The sequence below is a fragment of the Ictidomys tridecemlineatus genome, chromosome 4, assembly GCF_052094955.1.
Source record: "Ictidomys tridecemlineatus isolate mIctTri1 chromosome 4, mIctTri1.hap1, whole genome shotgun sequence".
Lineage (NCBI taxonomy): Eukaryota > Metazoa > Chordata > Mammalia > Rodentia > Sciuridae > Ictidomys > Ictidomys tridecemlineatus.
In genome coordinates this window covers 70,838,984-70,845,048 of record NC_135480.1, presented here as the reverse complement: position 1 = coordinate 70,845,048, position 6,065 = coordinate 70,838,984, and the positions used below count along the sequence as shown (strand labels likewise).

Genomic DNA, 6,065 nt, shown 5'->3' with positions numbered 1-6,065 from the left:
TTCCTTATCATTTTCCCTTTTTCTGTTTTGTTCCCTTTTAAATCAGACATGAATCTTATATCACTTTCTCCTTGCTTAATATTTTAAACTAGATACTTTATCTATATATCTAACTTTATTTGGGGGATGGTTGGGAAAGCAATGAGAAAGTTTCTTCCTCTAATGGTGAAGGAACCCCCATTTGGGGGGAAAAAAGTGAGCAAATAAGATAACTGAAAAGGTAGGTAATTATTTAAAAATTATTTCTGTTTTTTTCTTTGGTCACCTCAAGCCATTTGCTTAGTGTATGGAAATATTCACCAAACACCAAACACATCCTTTTGTTCAGTTCTTGTGGTTTCTTACCACCTACTTACTGGTTTTTGGTGACTAATATAGGTACAAATTGTCATTGGGATTCTTAGAACTTTTATAATATTAATTTGTACTCCTTCATGAAAGGGATTTCCCAAAAAGCAATTGCCAAGGATATTAGAAAACTGCAGGCCCAATACATGACCACAGCTACCAAGGCAGAAATTGGTATTGTCTTTTGCTTAAATATTATAGTAATTAAAAACTAAAATCAGCTGGGGTATTTTCCCCCATGATATCATCACACTTTACAAGATTTTTTGAGTTGGAATACAAAATAGTGTTGTGGAATATTTTAAATGTAATTTGGATTTTGAGAAAGGCATTGGAGAATCAGATTAGTAGCAGGTTAAAAAAAAAAAAAAAAAGGTGCAGAAGAAGAAAGATGGCAGACAAAGGTCCAGATGAGGCAGATGAGAGAGATGAGACATGCCAAAGAATGAAGAGACAAAAATTTCAATGAGCATATTTATCATATGATATTAGAATCACCCAATTTTCTTATCAATAGAAGTCTTAGAAGTTCACCAAGTCTTATTGAAGGAAGGATTAAAAGGGTAGCTTTCAACATGATTCTTGACATTATGAGTTTCTTCTGACTCTTATAAATTTTTGACTAACCCAATTAAAAACAAATTGTTTCTCCCATTTTTCATTTGATTTTAAACCAAAAAAAAAAAAAAAAAAAGCCACAAGCCAAGAAGTAACCAAAGCTTATCTTCTGACTTTTGTTTTACTACTGGAGATTAAATCCAGAGGTGATTTACCACTGATACACACACCCAGTCCTTTTTTAATTTGTTGTTTTTGTTTTGTTTTTAGTTTTTGTGGGGTTTGTTTTGCTTTGGTTTTTTTTTTTTTTTTTTTTTTTGAGACAGTGTCTCCCTGAGTTGCTGAGACTAGCCTCCAACTTGTGATCTCAGCTCCCTGGGATTACAGGTGTGCAGCACATCTGGCTTTCTCAATTATACAATTTATTTGTTGGCTTTCATGGAAACCATTGATACTAATTTCTTTAGTGTTCAGTTTTTAATTATCAAAACTGTTCTTTCTTCCAGTAGACAAATACATGGGAAAGGAAAACACCATGCCTTATTCTTCTCTATCTTCCATGGAACGTATATATAAGAAGTATCTTTTTATTTAGAAATCACATTTTTTTTGGAGTATAACCTCCTCTTCTGTATTTGAGAAGCAGGATTTTTTTTTCCCCAGAATCATTACGTTATAAAAATTATGCAAAAGTTTTCAGCAGCTTGACAAGTTTTTGGAGTGATTACCATAATGACATCAATAATTCCTTTTACTCTCAAATGGTAGCTGCTGCACACAATGTTTATTGGATAAAAAAAAAACATTTATATGCATCTTGAATTATCTTTGAGAAGAAAGAGGAGTTGGAGGTAAATTCTATATTAGTAGGGCAAGTGTAGAATCTAATCATTATATTGGTTTGGAGTTACAGAAGGTCATCCACTCAGATTTTCCTTACAAGTCATTTGTCGAAGCTAGAGGGGAAAAAAATTACCATCGTTTTCCCTCCAAGATATAAATACAAGGGATTCCAGAAGAATATTAATTTGTCATCTACCATAAGTCAGGTTCCCTTCCTGGTACCATGAGACCCCAAATAAACATAAACTAACTCTGGATCGCAGCACACATATAGTAGGAGAAAGAGTTCAATAAATGAGAATGTGCACAAAATGAGGCAGGTTCTAGGAGATAAGTTTAACTCAAGAATAATGACAGAATCAAAGATGGTTTCAGAAAGGAAGCTTTGATCTGAGCTTCAGAAAGATGAGACAGACACTTACCAGCTAGGCAAAATGAGGAAGGAATTTTCTAGAAAGGGCAATGTTGTGACAAAATCCATAGAGGCTTGGCCCAGACTTCCAGAAAGAAGCAACTTTGATATCAAAATAGGCTGCATTTTTCTACTGAATTCCTGGCTTTTGCTATAATTATGATTAACTTTATCATCTTTTGAATAGCAGTGAGAACAAAAACAAAAAGGACTCTTTTCATAAAGTCCAGGTGTTATATTTTACTTTTAGAACTGTGCCATGTCCACTTTAGGGACAAAATGGCTATAATAAAGTGTGAGTAATGAGAAATAGTCCCAGGTCCTTGTTCCACAGGCCCAAGGGCACACTTCACACTGCATCCTGGAGTTACATGTTTTGGCAGACTCACCTGAAAGTGTCCTGTTTCCTGAGATAACACCTGCACACACATTCATGGACACAGACCTCAATTTCTAATAAATAGTTCAGACCTCTGCTACACCCACCTCAGGCACATCAAATAATTATTTGTTCCAATTCCAACTACATTGAGAAGCAGCTAAAATGCAGTTAATCACAGGGTACATTGTCTAATTAACAAAATACCACATCAAAACTGTCTTAATTCTTGGCCAATTCCAAATTTCCATCTGCCAATAAAGAAGTGAAGTGAAGTCTTGTATTTGGGGCTCTTGTGTACCACATCTTTCAGTTGCCCTTGTATTGGAAGGCGATACATACCAAGCAAAAATAATGGGGACCAGGCAAACCCCTGCAGCTGAAGACCTGCCTTCTCAAAGCTCTTGACACAGCATGGATGTATAGGAGCTGATGATAATACTTTTAACCCACTGGGGTTCATCAGTTAAGAAGGATTTTCAAAACAAGGATCTTGAAGAAATGATTTGAGTGAAACTGACATGTTGATATGAAAGCCAAGATTTCTCCGCTGGAATCTGAAAAAATAACACACATATTCTTTGCTTTACTCCACTATTCTCAAGTTTTTCCTTTGGATGCCTTTAGTTCTTTCATCTTTATAGAGCAATTTTTCATTCCACCTGTTGTTTCATTTGACTTCTGCAATAAAACTATTACATGTATTTTACACTGATCATCCACTTTTTAAGGGAAGAAGTTAAAGCTCCAAGAGGCTGTATACTCATCAATAAGTGGTAGCACTACAGTTCCAACCAAGACCTTTTGCTTTAATTCCAGACATTTTTCACTCTTCCCTATACTTTGCTATCCCAGCCTCTTGATGTTTGTATCTACTACATTCCAATCATCCCATGCTACTCATCCAATTAATATAGTCAACAACATTGACAAAACATTAACTATATGCTAATCCTTATTTCAAGAGCTTTATAAAACAATTTAATCTTCTGAACATCCTATGAAGATGCTATGTGTTTTTGCAAAAAGTAAAGTATCAGTAGTCCCTTATATAAAATGAGTAGCTTAGATTAGAACTGAGATTGAAAATATATTTCAATCAAGATTTCGGCTCTGGCCAATGGGTAGTAGCTGCCTGATGAGTTGTACTGAAAAGTATTCTGAGGCCACATTGAGTAATGCAGACAATGATCGGTTTGTGATACCTATCAAGAACATAGGATGTAGGAATAATGTGCTACACATTTGCCTCCGAAGCACATGAACTCCAATCCTCAAGTTCAATGGTTCTAAGAATCTAGTTTATTCTTAATAGCCATCATATGCTACCACTAAATGCTGAATTTTGAACATTAAATGAACTACCACTAGTCGTCTCTTCCCACCCCTCTCTCGTTTCCAAGGATTCATGAAGAAAAGCATTTTACTTTCCCCAATCCTGAAGACATATTAGGGTCTTATTCTGGATATATCTCACTGTGACTTGCTTCCAGTTTACAAACAAAATGTTTCATGGGGACTGCCACAAATCCTCTGCCAAGTCTCTGACAGCTGCAAACATCCACACACAGCTCTGTGCTGCTTGCCCACTTCCAGCCATGCAGTTGCCAAAACAAGACCAAGAAATAGTTTGTACCTTTTCACCAGCTGTTATTTCTTAAGTGCTAACTTCTTCAGAGGAAAAAATAGAAAACTAAGGATGACTATTTTATGCAGATGACACAGTAGAACTTTCAAATAAAAGAGCCGATTTTGCAGATGGAACCCCTTATGGCCCCTCAATGTGTCTGACCTGATTTCTGTCCCCTAGCCTTTGTTCCTTAGTAAGCTCTACCCTCCCCCCCACACACACATACAGGGAATTCTACATCTCTCACTCTTTTGCGACAGAGTGATACACTCAGCACAATCAAAACACGATATGGTTTAAAATCTTGACTCCACCTCATCCTAGTTAAGGAAATAGGCCTCATCGATGTCTCTGAGCCTCAGTTTCTTCATCTGTAAAATGGGGATCATCAGAGCACCAATTACCTAAGAAAAACTGTCAACAATTAGAAGCCAATGGATGTGAAAGCCCTCTAGCCCCACAAAGTGCCAGGGATATGAGTTTTCTTCATTACTTCCCTTCTTTGTTCATCTAATGTTTCATTACTCACAGGGCTTTTCATTCTTGAGTCTGAAAATGAAATTGACTTTACATTCAAACTACTATGTCATGCCAACCTCCACAGCTTCCCTGCAGGCCTCCTTGGTATTCCCAGGACCTGGTTGTATGGGGCTTTGAGAACTGGGAGGAACCTTGACATAAAGGAAACTGCCATTTCCACCTACCCATACCACTGTTCTGAGCAAGACCCAGCACCATTCATAGTTGCAGAATGAAACCAAAGAGTGATGGATAAACAAGAAACTATAAAACTCTTTAAAAATTGATCAAACTGGGCACAATGGCACACGCCTGTAATCCCAGCAGCTAGGGAGGCTGAGGCAGAAGGATTGTGAGTTCAAAGCCAGCCTCAGCAAAAGCAAGGCACTAAGCAACTCAGTGAGACCCTGTCTCTAAATAAAACACAAAATAGGGCTGGGGATGTGGCTCAGTGGTTGAGTGCCCCTGAGTTTAATCTCCAGTACCCCCCAAGAAAAATTAATTAAAGCTATGTTTTGCCCTGATTTTTTGAATCACAAATATACATACTGATATCAAATATCTTATTTAAGGCTTATTTAAGACAGTTTTAAATGTCCCATCAGAATGATTTGCAAAGCTACTGGAAAGAGATTCATATGGAAGCATGACATATTATGTTTATTTAGAGGAAACCATATTTCCCAAAGTGAAATGATCATATTGACAGAAACACAAAACAGAACCTATCTTTAGCCTCATTACTCATTCTGTTCCTCATAACTGAAATGAGAATGTGAATTCATTGACATCTTTCTTTACTTTAAGCACTTGAATGCACTCTGAGGATGCAGTGATAAATGAAACTCAGTATTTGCCTTTATGGAGTTCCCAGAATAATGGGAAGACTTGAATATTATTACCTGGTATTTGAAATTTATATTATCTGACAATCAGGATTCTCCTCTCATGTTATTTTATGAAGAACCCTCTATCTAGTTTTACATTACAATGTTATCCTACCACACTTCTATCCTGAAAGCTATGCATTTTCCCCCAATAATTTTTATACTTCTCTTCTGAATGCTTATGACATGTACATACCTCAGGCTTTAGATACCTAGAGCTTAGCAGTCAATGGCCTTTTTTTTTTAATTTTGGCCTAGACTAAATTTCAGTAGTTTAGTTTATTCAGAAGGATTCATTCTTTTCCTGAATTTAGAAAATTGTGAATCTGACTCATTGAGCACCAAACCCCTGCTCAGATATGGGAAAGTCCCCTGCAAATTTCTGAGATGGCCACACATAGCTGCCACTAAGGAGGAGGATTGGCCCACTCTCTGTACCATTAGGATGTAGTAGGGCCTAGCAGTTGCATCCTGAGAAGAAGCCCTCCT

The 6,065-nt window shown here is 36.8% G+C and overlaps 1 protein-coding gene across 28 annotated transcripts in view; it reads left to right on the top strand.

The window, feature by feature from the left end:
• Dlg2 (discs large MAGUK scaffold protein 2) overlaps positions 1-6,065 on the top strand; it is a 1,969,681-nt gene that overhangs the window by 1,939,423 nt on the left and 24,193 nt on the right. The gene's annotated exons all lie outside the window — the stretch shown is intronic.